Source organism: Onychomys torridus, chromosome 1 (genome assembly GCF_903995425.1).
Source record: "Onychomys torridus chromosome 1, mOncTor1.1, whole genome shotgun sequence".
Lineage (NCBI taxonomy): Eukaryota > Metazoa > Chordata > Mammalia > Rodentia > Cricetidae > Onychomys > Onychomys torridus.
Genome location: NC_050443.1, coordinates 32936040 through 32951308, shown reverse-complemented (window position 1 = coordinate 32951308; position 15269 = coordinate 32936040).

The following is a 15269-nucleotide window of genomic DNA, read 5'->3' as shown; positions in this document are numbered from 1 at the left end:
TAAAGAAAGTATGGTACATATACACAGTGGAGTACTACTCAGCAGAGAAAAAAATGACATCATGAGGTTTGTAGGCAAATGGATGGATCTAGATAAAATCATCCTGAGTGAGGTAACCCAGACTCAGAAGAATGAACATGGTATGTACTCACTCATAGGAGGATACTAGATATAAAACAAAGAAGACTAGAGTGCTACACAACTCCAGTGCTACCTAGAAAATGGGACCCTAGGAAAGACACAGGGATCGCCCAATGACATAGAAATGGATGAGATCTACATGAACAACCTGGACGACAGTGGGAGTAATGAAGGGCAAGATGTGAGGGAAAGAAAGCTTAGGGGATCAGGAGATCCAAGCTGGATCAAGAACAGAAAGTGAGAGCAAGGAATAACAGACCATGATAAATGATGACCACATGAGAACAGGAATAGGCAGAGAGATAGAGAGGTCCCCAGAAGTCCACAATGATACATTCTCTGTAGACTGCTGGCAATGGTCTAGAAAATGTCTGATCTTACCTAGTCTGATGATCAGATGACCAAACACCATAACTGTCGTGCTCAACCTCTCATCCAATAACTGATGGAAGTGGATACAGAGATCCTCAGCCAGGACCCCAGTTGGAGCTCCAGGACTCCAATTGTCGAGAAAGAGGAGGGAATGTAAGAATGTGAATTGTTGAGTCCATGATTGGAAAAGCACAGGGACAAATAGCCAAACAAATGGAAGCACATGAGTTATGAACCAAAGGCTTTGGAGACCCCAGCTGGATCAGGCCCTCTGGATAATTGAGACAATTGAATTGCTTGAACTGTTTGGCAGGCATCCAGGCTGTGGGACCGGGTCCTGTCCTTAGTGCATGAGCTGGCTTACATAGGTACCCATTGCTCAGCCTTGAAGGAGGGGACTGGACCTGCCTATACTGAATCCACCAGGTTTAAATGAATCCCCAGGGGAGCCTTGGCTCTGTAGGAGATGGGAATGGAGGGGAGGGGATGGGGGAGAAGGGGGAGGTGGGAGCAGGAGGGGGAGGACAGGGAAACTCACGGCTGATGTATAAAATAAAACACAAATATAATAATAAAAAAATAAAATTAAAATTAAAAAAATCTTTAAATGTAGATTCAATAATCTATCTTTTTATCTATATAGTTCTATATCTTCTCTTTGCTTTTCAGAGTAAATTCTTTAATCTATACCTCTAATCTATCATTTCTACATATATTTTTTAAACAAGCAACCACATTTTGCTATATGCAGAGAAAGGAAATTTACTATATATGTACATATACATATATACGTATATATATATATATATATATATATATGTGTGTGTGTGTGTGTGTGTGTGTGTGTGTGTGTGTGTGTGTGTATAATATATTTATATGTTAGTGTGTTCAAATTTAACCACCATTTTATCACATATCACACAACATGATGATATACTGTTAGTTTGCATTCTCAATTTTACCTTAAATTGCAGATATGGACAGTACTGACATCCAACACAGAGTAATGCCTGGAGAAACAGTGGGAATTCACAGAAGCAAGGAAGTATTTTGTGTCTTGATTTGGTTTTGAGTAAAGTAGTTATATTTATCCAAGAAAATTTATTGAACTATGTATTTCTTTAATTTGTGCATCTTACTTTTTTCTTAATCATACTTTAAATTATCAAATGCATTTAAGAATAAATTTTTTTTTACAGAAAATGTTAACTCACTCAAGATACTATTTTCTAGGTTCAGCCTTTTATCTATGAATTTAATGATTTGTTTTTTGTTTACAGATGAATAGTATTCCATCTGTATATGTAGCATATTTTCATTATCCATTCACCCAGTAGAAGACATAGGGTTGTTTCCATATCCTGGCTTCTGTGAAGAAGGCGTCCACTGAACACTGGTGAATGTGGACTAGGATGTTCAGTTCTTTGGTCATATGCCAATGAGTAGTATAGCTGTGTCATATGGTAGATACATTTTTAGTCTTTTGAAGACTCTCCATCCTCTTTTCCAGAGTAGCTACACCAGTTCACATTCCTACTAAGAATGAACGAGGTGTCTGCTTTCTCCAAAACCTGGACAGCATTTGTTGTAAGTTTTATTTTTGTTGTTGATTTGAAACGTGCTGGGCAGTGGTGGTGCACTTCTTTAATCCCAGCACTCGGGAGGCAGAGCCAGGTGGATCTCTGTGAGTTCGAGGCCAGCCTGGGCTACCAAGTTCCAGGAAAGGAGCAAAGCTACCTTGTCTCAAAAAAAAAAAAAAAAGAAAGAAAGAAAAGAATAAGAAAAAGAAACGTGCTGCCTAGGGCAACATGAAATGTCAAAGTTGTTCTAGTTTGCATTCTTTTCATTGCTTAGGATGATAAGGACTTTTCACGATTTTATTAGCAGTTTTCATTTATTCTCTTGAGAACTCTCTATTTAGGGCCCATTCTATTTTCAAATGGTAATTTGGTATTTGGACTCTTTATTTTTGAAATCTTTATATATCCTTCTTATAAATCCTCTGTCAGATGTATAACTGGCAAAGATTATCTCCCATTCTATGGGTTTTTTTTCTTTACCTGGTTGATTGCTTCTTTAGCTGTGCAGAAGTTTTTTAGTTTTATGAACCCACTTATCAATTCTGTGGCTCAATTGCCTAGCAAATGGAGTCCTGTCCACAAAGACAAATGCCACACAGTCTCTCTTATCAGTGGTTCCTAGCTCCCAATTCTCAGATGTACATATACAACATGGAATAACCACAAACCAGAAAAAAGAGACCATATGTAGGAGGACTTAGGGGAAATAGCAGGATAAATATGATGTGAAGTGGGAATTAGAATAATGGGGAGGGGACCTGACTGGGTTGAGAGTGGAAGGTCAATAAAGAAGGAAGAGGAGGGACATGGAACAACTAACAGGAAGGTTGTTTGTTAAGGCCTTACAGAATTGGATTATTTTATATTTTATATTTCCTTTAAGTTATACATAATACATGTTTATTTATGTACATATATGAAATGTATATATATCAAATTATATATGTGGATATATTGTATAGTATATACATGAAACTAGACACAAAACCTGAATATATTCATGTACATATATACATGTATACATAAATATAAATGTATATAAAGACACTGTATATATTTATATTCATACAAACATCTTATAGGAAGTTAAGCCATTTGGTCTGACAATAATTCCCACAGAAAGAGTTCCAGTCATAGAGAAAACTCTTTTTGCATGGTTGGTCAGGCTAGTCCCTGTGATGCCCAAAACAATATAGATTATACATGTAACCATTGATCATTTCTTAGTGGTTGAGTGTAGGCCTCTATTGCTGAAGACACTTCACATTTAGGAGAAAGGATTCAGATGATTTGAACTTGAGCTGACCTTTTTCCTGTGGGTTGGCTTCCTAGGTTCCAGAAAATACTATAAAAACTGCCAAGAAAATGAAGCAATTAAATAGTCCTACCAAGCATCAATAATCATGACTCAATTTAAAAATACAATGTAAACCTTCATAATTAAGTTATGGATGCTATGTACACCTGAGAATAATGTAAATCTGACAGAATTTCAATACAAGAGGAAATAAGTTCAATGACACTCATTGGAAATTTTTTTCATGAGGGGTTAGACAGTCACAGACAAAGAATCAGGGCAAAGACAAGGGAAGAAGAGGGAAGACATGACCATGGAATGCTAACCAAGGCAATGGGAAAGGGAGAAAATGGAGACAGTCTCTCTCTACCTTCAAGTGTGATTGGATGTTAATGTATAAAACCTGACCTTGCTCTTTCAATGCTGAAGATGGCAGATTCTTGAAGTTCAAGACTCAAATGGGTGAATGGAGATTTAGAATATGCAGTCTTAAACATGCATATTCATTTACTAAGCAATTTATATAAGGAACAGTTTAAAACCATACATATATTCTAAAAAGTGAGGTTAATGAAGGAAATGGGAATTGTGGAAATTTCAATTACTTTCTCTCAACGTTTAGAAAACAACTTGTAAAAAAATAGAGACATTGCTATTAAATATAGTATTCATTTAATCTTTATCACATTTAAGGTCCAAAGAAATCCTGACCTTCCCTGAACTGCCTTGAGTCTTCTTTGGAGGGTTTGTCTATAGTGGGAGCTGTCCTTGCTTCAAGTGATTTCATTAAAATGTTTACATCACATAGGGATACAGTGAGGCACACATAAGGCAGCTTTATGGTGCTACAGTAAGTTTCTGTTTAATAAGCCCCATTTCAAACAGGTTCTAGAAAATGACTATTTTCTCAATCAATTGAACAAGGTTGTGAAAATGGTTCACACAGATAAAGATCAAGTTGATATTCTAAACAACTGTGTCTGATCAAGGACACACCCAGCTACTACATCAGAGTGTTTCCTGCTCTCCATGATTTCTTGAAGAAGCCCTCTCTATATATATGTTCTTCCTCAGGAGTATCCTGCATGGCTCTCTGCAAATGAATCTTGGGAGTCTGCTTCTGGAACCTGCAAGGCATAATGGATTCAACAAGGAAGTAAATGATGGGGTTGGCACAGCTGTTAACACAGGACAGGAAAGTTGTAATTGCATAAACATTGCAAGGGAAAACTCTATGCAACACCACAATCCAATCTAAGACGAACCAATAGATACTGAAGGGCAGACCAAAGAGTAAGAACGGCACAGTGAGTGCAATGGCCACATACAACCTGGTCACAGGAATCCTCTGTGAGCCACAGAAGATCCTGACCAAGGGCCAGGCTGGATCCACAAGAAACCACACATAATAGTATTACAAGTGCAGCAGTGATAAAATTATAAGTTCTACAGAAATAATGGTCATAAGAACTAAGTAGTAAGATGCAGCCATATGCTGACAGGAGACTTATCCGTAGATAGAAGGACCAGAGCAGTGCACACAGGACAGATAACATGTGTCTTGATTGTTGGATCAAAGTGGGAGGTATCGAATTGAAGAAGGATACACTACAGGACATACATAGTCTGAAAGCAAAGGTAGAGGAAGTCAGCCCCAGCAAGGTTGAGGATATATACATAGAATTCATTCTGTTGCATGTGGAAGGTGTGAAGCCACAGCACTATGGTGTTTCCTGCCAGCCCAACCATGAAAGTGATGACAATTGGAATATTGATGATTGAGTACTGGTGACACAATGTAAGTTTCCAAAGTAGTTACTTGAATTCATTGTTGTGTTGCCAGTGCTCCAGGCTGGGATGTATGGACCCATGCTTGATAATGTTCCTCTGGTGTTCCTGCAAAGGAAATTGAGATATGAACACATGAAACTGTCAAGATCACCTGGCTATGTGGAAATATCTGCCACAGGTTCATAAGGAGGGGGAAACAGGCTAGCAGAGTTTAAGTAATTTGTCAAACCCCCAAAGTGCTTAGAAACTTCTTTTAAATCCAGTTTGTGCTATTGAGTCTATCTGCAGACCACTGCCTCTAGTGATGTTGGGGCAGTTGATGGTCCAAGTCTAATTATTAAGCATCTTGTGCTGTGTCAGGAAGAGACAGAATTCTGAAACTAACTGTCTTTCTGTTCCAGGGCTGAGGATCCTTCTCAGGTGTAGGAATATGGAAGATGCTGGCACAAGCCATATCTGCCTTCAGTCACTGTAAGGCGTCTACCAAATGGGGAAAATGGAATCATAAAAGAGAGTCATGAAGGGAATGGGACTTCTTATGAGGACCTGTGTGTGAACAGTCACACTTCTTATGCTGAAAGGGTTGAGTCTTCATTTTAAAATTTGAAAACTAGAAGGCAGAGAAGCCTTGGAGGACATCAAGCATCAATCTGTTTGTGATTATATCATAAGTGTCCTGTTTTCTACATGATTACAGGGGAAAGTTAAGAACTGTAACAAATGAGCAAATGAACCATAAGTTCAAGGGTAGTTGAAATTTGGAGTAAATATTGTACTTGTTGTGACTGGTACCTACATGCAAAGGCACAGGTCTCTGACATGAAAAGCATGGGCTGTGCTGCAGAGGAAGCTAGAGAGGACCTCCATTTGGGGATAGTGTCCCAACCCCTGGGAAGAGCTTTGAGATCTATACATGGATGCAAATAGTCTGGAAAAGAGAGCAGCATAGCTGGTAGGTAGCATTATTAGAGCTTTCTTTCCACTCCACTTCTCCATACTGAAATCCTTAATAGGCTTCTATTTCTCACCCCTGAAGCCACAGAGACATTTGAAAAGAAGACAACTTTTCTTTCCCTCACTGTCCAAGGGAGGGCTGTTCTTGTGATTGCACTAGCTTAGCCTGAACAGTACCCATGTAGAAAGCTTTGCATCACAGCATCGTTCTGGATAAGTTCTTAAGCATCCAGAAGACCTTAAAAACTAATGTCACATAAGAACTTTCAAGAAAAACACACAACAAATTCAGTTATGTTCACCAAGATCATACCATTCATACCATTCATTTTTGGAGCCTTGATCATCCCATAGACACAAGATTTTCATCTAGGGAACAATCTTAGGTCATCAACAGCTTAAATTAGACAGACTGGTACTAGGTAAGCAGCTTACCCAAACACATGTGAGTGAATCAGGGTGCATGATGTGAAATTCCCAAAGATTCACTCAAGGAATTATGTTAGATGAAAAAAGAAGTGGTCAACAAAAGAAACAATAAACATAAAATTTCATAAAGATTGAACAGTCAGTGTTCATTAAAAAAAGACATGAGGGCTTGATAGATGGCTCAGTGTTTAAGAGCACTGGCTGCTCTTCCAGTTGTCCTCAATTCAAATCCTAGCAGCCACATAGTGGCTAAAAACCATCTATAACAAGATGTATTGCCTTCTTCTGGCATGCAGGCATACATGAAGGCAGAACACTATACATAATAAGTAAATAGATTTTTTTTTTTGGTGTGTAGTGACTGTTCTTAATCCTATTTTATTTTTTTAATATTATTATTTTATAATTAACTTTAATTTCACATATCAGCCATGGATTCACTTCCTGTTCCCACCCCTCAGCCCTCCTCCCCATTTCACCTCCTCCACTGCAAGTTCTCCCCTGGTGAGTCACCCCAGCCTGGTAGACTCAGCCGAGGCAGGTCCAGTCTCCTCTCTACACCTAGGCTGAGGAAAGTGTCCCAGCATAGGCCCCAGGCTCCAAAAAGTCAGCCCATGAACCAAGGACAGGTCCCAGCTCCACTGCCTGGGGGCCTCCCAAAAAGGTCAAGCTAGTCAACTGTCTCACTTATCCAGAGGGCCTGCTGCAGTTCTATGGGGGCTCCTCAGCCATCGGTTCACAGTTCATGCATTTCAACAAACTTGGCTATTTGTACCTGTGCTTTTTCCAATCATGGTCTCAATATCTTTCGTTCATACAGTCCCTCCTCTCTCTTTCAGATTGGACTCTGGGAGCTCCACCAGGGGCTCAGCCGTAGATCTCTGCATCCACTTCCATCAGACACTGGATAAGAGTTCTATCATGATAGCCAGGGTGTTTGGCCATCTGATCACCACATCAGGTCAGCTTGGGCAGTCTTTTGACCATTGCCAGTAGTGTAGAGTGGAGGTACCTTTGTGGATGTCTGGGGACCTCACTAGCACTCTGATTATTCTGATTCCCCTGGGGTCTACATTCATCATGATATCTCCCTCTCCATTCTCCTACTACGCTCCTGGTCAGCTGGAACCTCCCGCTCCCCTAAACTCTCTTTCCTCTGATCCTTGCCTTCCATTACCCTCCCACTCCTAGTTTGCTCATGTAGATCTCATCCATTTTTTTGTCCTTGGCTGATCCCTGCATCTACGTAGGACCATCTTTACTAGGTAGCCTCCCTGGAATTGTGAGTTGTAGTCTGGTTATCCTTTGCTTTACATCTAATGTCCACTTATGAGTGAGTACATACCATGTTTGTCTTTCTGAGTCTGGGTTACCTCACTAGGGATGATTTTTCCTAGTTCCATCCCTTTGCATGCAAATCTCATGATTCATTGTTTTTCTCTGCTGAGTAGTACACTATTCTGTATATGTGCCACATTTTATTTATCCATTCTTCAGTAGAAGAGATCAAGGTTGTTTCCAGGTTCTAGCTATTACAAATAATGTTGCTACAAACATAGTTGAGCATGTGTCCTTGTGGTATGATTGAGCATTCCTTAGGTATATGCACAAGAGTGGTATAGATGGGTGTTGAGGAAGGTTGATTGCCAATTTTCTAAGAAAGCACCATATTAATTTCTAAAGTGGCTACACAAGTTTGTACTCCCACCAACAGTGGAGGAGTGTTCCCCATGCCCCACATCCTCTCCAACATAAATTGTCTTCAGTGATTTTTATCTTAGCCATTCTGACATGTATCACTTGGTCTTTTTCCTTTGCTGCTCTTAATATTTTTTCTTTATTCTGCATGTTTAGTTGTTTAATTATTATGTGGCATGGGGACTTTTTGACGGGATCTAGTCTGTTTGGTGTTCTATAGGCTTCTTGTATCTTCATAGGTATTTCCTTCTTTTAGTTGGGAAAGTTTTCTTTTATGATTTTGTTGAATATATTTTCTGTATCTTTGAGTTGGTATTCTTATCCTTCCTCTATCCCTATTATTTTTAGTTTTGGTCTTTTTATGGTGTCCAAGAGTTCTTAGATATTTTTTTGTTATGACTTTTTGTCTTTGGTATTTTCTTTAACTGACAAATCCATTTCCTCTGTTGTATCCTCTACACCAGAGATCCTCTCTTCCATCTCTTGTATTCTGTTGTTATGCTTGCATCTGTGTTTCCTGTTTGTTTACTCAGATTTTCTATTTCCAACTTTCCCTCTCTTTGTGTCTTTTTCAGGGTTTCTATTTCCCTTTTTATGCCTTGAACTATTTCCCTCACCTGTATCATTGCTTTTTCATGGTTTTCTTTAAGGGATTTATCGCTTTCTTCCAATATTTTAATTGTCTTTTCCTTTGCTTCTTCCAATTTTTTGTTTGTCTTTTTCTCAATTTCTTTATTGATCTCTCCCTTCTTTGCTTATCTTTCCCTCAATTTTGTTTTTCACTTTTTCTTGAAAGGCCTCTAGCATCTTCATGATGCTGTTCTTAAGGTCACTCTCTTCTGCTTCTTCTACCTTGTGATGTTCAGGTGTTGCTGTTGGAGGAGGGCTAGCTTCTGATGGTGCTGTATTGCTCTTTATGTTTTTGTATGTACTTCTGCCTTGACATCTGCCCATCTCCTCCTCTAATGGGTGTAAGAGGTGCCTTTGTCTGTGTGAGTTGCTGTTTGTCCACTCCATGCTTTGTGTGTCTGTGTCTCAGAGGGGCCATTCTGGGTCTAATCTTAGTTTGTAGTCTAATTAGAGCAGGTAGATTCTGTATCTAAGGGAGCTGCTCTTGGGTCAACCCAAGCTGGTTGATTGTATGAGTCACAATTGCTTTCTTTGCCTTCTCAGGACTCTTGGTCCAGTCAGAGCTGACTGATACTGTGTTTCAGGAAGCCTGTCTTGGTCCAATGAGAGGTGGAACATTCTACTTCTTAGAAAGCCACTCTTGGTCTAATGATGGTTAGCAGATTCCCTCTTGGTCCAATGACAGCCCTTTGTCCAATGAGAGCTCTCTCTCTCTCTCTCTCTCTCTCTCTCTCTCTCTCTCTCTCTCTCTCTCTCAAGGCCTGATGAGAGCTGTAAGTCTGAATAGAGCTGGGGGTTGGTTTCCAAACCTCAAAAATTGGCTAGGGTCTAGGGTGAATGGGAATTTGGGGCAGAGCATGTAGATTACAGGATTTGCTGCTGAGTGGTCTTGGTGTAGGGAAGCCTTCCTGCAGGAGCCCTGTCTGCTGGCCTGTAACTGGGGCCCACTTAGGAGGATGTAGTAAAATGATATGAAAGTAGAAAATAGACTGGTTGGGGGGAAGAAGAATGTCCATAGGATTGAAAAGGGCTTAAAGAAGGTGACAGTAAGTGAATGTGATCACAGTGAGTTGTTTTATGTATGATATTGAAAAATGGCAATAACATATAAATAGTATTCACAGTGATTTAGTCAATGCTATTACAAGATGAAAGGGTGCTTAAACATGGATAAATAAGTTAATTAATTAATTAAGACCATAAATATGAAGCAAAATTTATCATTTCAAAATATGTAACAAATGAAGTAACAAAACTGAATGCCACTCAGGGTGATAATCTGTAAAGAAACTTGGAAACTTCACTATATCAGACAGTGAAGATGGGATGCATTTATATCTCCTTGTCCTCAGACTGTGTGACTCCTAAACATTGTTTATTTATGAGTGAATGCACACACGAAAAATTTTACAGCATCAGATGATGAAGCATGTGTAAGCTAGAGAAAGCAAATGCAACAATGGTCATTGACCAGCACTGACAAAGTGATAAAGAAATTCTGAACATCCCTAACTGATTTTGTCAACAGCCCTGAGTATATTCACAATTATTCAAGCACTGACACTGTTTATGGGCAAGACATTGAAGGAAAGGCCCAACACAGCTTAGTTGAGCAGCAGGACACACTTAGGTGCACAGCCTAGGGAGGGTTGTGGTTCTGGGAATGATTACTCAGCAGATGAAGGAGGAAGAAGAAAGGGTAAGTGAGGTCTGAATGCTGCTGCAGTAAGGGACCTGAAACATAGGCATATCTAATAGAGGTCTGCTAAGTGGAGTGCAGTAAATGAGAAAGAAAACCCTAACATAACATGAGCCTTCTCCAAAGTCTCTTCTAGAAGATGGTAGAAGATGGAGAGTTCTCTCTGGTGACAAAAGCCTCATGGTGGAAGAAGATTTGCAAGTGACAAAGTTTTTCCTTCCATATTTCTCTCTGTTCCATGGCATCTCACAAAAGTGCTTAGTCTCACCCCTAAGAGCAATCCTTTTCTCTAAGTTTCTTTTTTATTTGAGGCAGATGGTGACATTTCCAAGGACATAAGAGAGTAAAAGGCAAGATACTATCTAAATGTATTTCTCTTGGTCAGCTGTGTGTTGACAACAGCAATGCTTCTCAGTGCATCTAGTTATCCCCTCTTACTACTGACCTATATTATCACCACTCTTTCCTCCTTCCCTCATGTCCTCTCTCCTTTACCAGCACCAATTCCTTCTGTGGATTACTGGAGTTGAGGAGTAGACATCTTCCTTGACTCTCTCTTGCGTTATCATTATTATATTATATTATATGATATGATATGATATTATATTAGTATCAAGGTGATACTACTTGTTATTGCAACCTATTATGGAGTTGGTCCATAAAAGAGTGAAGAGTAATTATTTGACACAGGTAGACCTAAAAGGATAGGATTTAACTTCTCTGTCCCTAATACCTGTGGTCTTCGTAAATAAACATTCTCTGTACTATTCATTAGTTATTCAAATTCTAACCATCATCTTGAATGCAACATACAAACATTACTGATCAGCTTCATGAACCATCAAACAATGGACCTGTTGTAAAGAAAATATTCACATAACCTTCCTCCATTAAGAAATAACAGACATGAATATGAATGATTTGGGGAAAGTAAGAAAAGTCTCTTTAAGACAGGCCAAATTCTTGCTTCAAAATGAAGCTTCTATCTTATGCCTTCCCAGGAGGAAGCTCTGGACACTACATATTGCATTTTGTGGTAGTTACATGGGAATAATGATATAAAGAAAATACCAAGACAGTAACTCTCTGAAAATTCGTGAAAGATATCTGTACCTTACTTCTATTTTCAGATCTAGAGGTGGAGAGCTGACCAAGGATGAAGAAGGCCCTTTCACAGATTGGTTCTAGACTCTGTTTCCTTGTTCTGGAATTGGGATTTGCCTTCAGGAGCTGAGTAAATGTTTCTGCCCCAGATAAGGCTTATAAAAATGTTGAGCAGACATTGTGACTTCCAGTAAGTATACAGGGAACAAGATACACACTGGACACCTTTGAGTCCAGATGCCCACTAACAATAGAATCTTTCCCATTTCCACTCTCTTCTCAGCCTCTCCCATCCCAGCCTTTTAGGTCTACCCATGTCAAATAATTACTCTTCACTCTTTTATGGACCAGCTCCCATAATAGCTTGCAATAACAAGTAGCATCACCTTGAATTTTGTGAGTGTATAATAGAATCATATTCATATCATGAGTCATGTATCAGCCTCTACAATCTCATCCTAACTGATCTATCTACCTGTAAATATTTTTGTTCTCTCCATTAAGGACCAATTCCCAACACAGCTAGCAACATCAAAGGTGCCAGCTTGGGTTTGTGACTGTATAACTGAAGCATAAACAGACCGTGCAGACTTGCATGGCTCTGCATGGTGATTTTGTGTCACTCTTGCTACTTTTTCCACAGCACTGCTGCAATTAGTGTGGTTTTCTTTCAAATGACATTCAAGCTGACATTCAAGAACTTCTGAATCCTCTGCAGGTATCCTATGTTCAAATTCTCACCCATCTTCACACATTTATTACTAGTGAAGAACCAGCCTGCATCTGTTTTAATCTTCAAGACCAAATAATAGTAAAGCCAAACTAGGTTCAGTCCCTTTTATGATTAAACCTCTGCTTTTCAAAGATTTGGTTATGTCTCATTGGTACCTATAAGTGGAAATGGTTCTGTACTGTCTGTTCCAGGAATGGTAATCATGTCTTTGTTTCAAAAAGTTGTTGATAACCATCTTGCAACTCTGTTTTAAAAGGTCACATGACCATCTATGATTGCTTTGTTATGACTACCTGTTGTGATTACCTTGTTTTGAACACATGTTATGTTCTGATCCTGTAACCTTGCCTGTTTCCCCCATTTGTAAACCCCCTACACCTGAGATCTATAAAAGATCTATAAAAAGATCTATAAAAGCCTTGTCTTACTTCCCATCCAATGCTGAATTCTTGAACCTCATCTTAGGGGGCAACAGCCCATGTACATCAATCAAAACACTTGCTTTAGATAACCAGAGTATAACTCCCAACTCCAGAGAAGCCAGTTAAAAAGGAAGATCCTAAGAGGGACACATGGATTGCTCTAGGATGGGGGAATAGGGGCAATGGAGGGTAGGGGATGGGAATAAAACATAAGGGAACAGAATAGACAAGCTGGAACAGGGATTGGGTGGGAGAACAATGAAGGTGATACCATAATAGAGGGAGAGATTATGAGGATAGGGAGAAACCAGGTGCTAGGAAAGTTCCTAGAAATCCCTAAGGATAGCCCCAGCTTAGACTACTAGCAATAGTGGAGAGAGTGCCTGAACTGGCTTACCCTAGTATTCAGATCATTGAATACCCTAACTATCATCATGGAGCCTTTATGCAGTAACTGATGGAAACAGTTCCACAGCCAAGCACCAGACCAATCTCTAAGAGTCCAGTCAAAGAGAGAGAAGAGGGATTCTATTAGCAAGGGTTATCAATATCATGATGGGAAAACCTACAGACATCAACAAACCAAACTAGTAGGAACTAATGAATTTAGATCAACAGCTGTGGAGACTGCATAGTACTAGACTAGGCCCTCTGAATAGCAAAACAGATGTGTAGCATGATCTGCTTAAGGGCTCCCCTGGGAGTGGGAAGAGGATCCATCCCCACTTCATGAGGAGGCCTTTTAGAGCCCACTTCTTTGATGGAACATCTCGCACATCCTTGAGACTGGGGGAGGTGCTTGGACCTGCCTCTACTAAATGTACCTCTCCATAGGAGGACTTACCTTCTTGTAGGAGGGAATGGGAGTTGTTGGATAAGAATGGTAGGCTGGAGGGCAGGAGGAGGGGAGAAGGGGGGTCTTTGGTATGTAAAATGAATAAAATTTTTTTCTTTATAATAAAAGAAATGCAAAGTAAACAAATATAGAAACATCTTAAAGAGTATCAGAAATTCAAGATAAGAACAATTTTACAACCTCATGTTTAGTTTGTGTTAGGCCTTGGTATTCTATTTTTTAGGAATTAATGTATGCATGAAGATTTATAGTGTTGGATGATTTATGTAATATAGAAAATAAAAATGCAAATGCAAGAGAAGACATTAGAACAGACACAGACCAAGTGATTGAGAAATTCTCAATATTCCTAAATGTCTTTGGTGGACAGCCTGGAGTATATTCAATTAACAATAATTGATGTTTGTTGGCAGGACAGTGAAATAAAGACCTAAGACAGCTTTTTTGAGCAGCAAGAAACACTTAGGTTCACAGCATGACAGAGGGATGTTTATTTGAGATGATTGCTCAGCAGGGGAAAGAGGTCATCACTCCTCTAAGTAAGTGCTTTTCTCTGATGCACACCCATCACAGGTAGGTGCACAAAGCATTATGAACTTGCTTCCTAAGTCTTTGTGATTAAATTTATCAATGGTCTACTCAGCACCCTTCATGGCCATACTGAAGTTAAATTTTTGTTTTCTTGATTTTAGAGAGTTTTTGTTGTTTTGTGTTATTGTGTGTTTTCTGAGAAATAATTAAGTGTGGTTAGGGAGCAGGAGAGGATCTGCAAGTTCTTGGGAGGAGGAAAGGAATATGATCAACTATATTTAAATTTAAGAATTGTTTGAAATAAAAAATATTAAGAAGGAAGTGACAAGCTTGTATTGTATTATCTGTGATGTTCTGTAATGTTCTTTCATGCTCAACAGTATATTTATATTTTTTCATAATGTTGTATGTAGGTGTAATCCATTGTTTTAATTGATTTATGGTTTTTTGTTTGTTTTTGGAGACAGGGTTTCTCTGTGTAGTTTTGGTGCCTGTCCTAGAGCTTGATCTGTAGACCAGGCTGTCCTCAAACTCATAGAGATCTGCCTGGCTCTAACTCTTGGGTGCTGGAATTAAAGATGTGTGCTATCGCTGCCCAGCCTGCTTTAAGTGCTTTATTGAATAAATATCATCAAATTTATGTATCTATTTTCTTATTCTTGTATAATTAGGCATATTCAACTTGCCATAGTTAATTATATTATAGTAACAGACACTATTTTTTGTGCAGGTGTAGTGAACTTTATTAATGGTACTAAAGTAAGAAGGGATCCCTAAGCCCCTCTCTTTCTTCTGGAATTCTGGGATAGAAACTGTGAGGAAGAAGCTCAATGTTGGATGCTGAGTTGGGACAGGGACACCTTCACAGCTTGTGACCTCTCTTGCTCTTGTATTTTTGCTGGGATGAGTGGTTCACCACTTCTTACACTTTGGAGGCCATGTAGGCCATAAGGTCCACTGTCCTGCTGCTGTAGCTATCTATATTCATTAACATACCACGAAATGACCATTTCAAAGTTGACATTGAGAGCA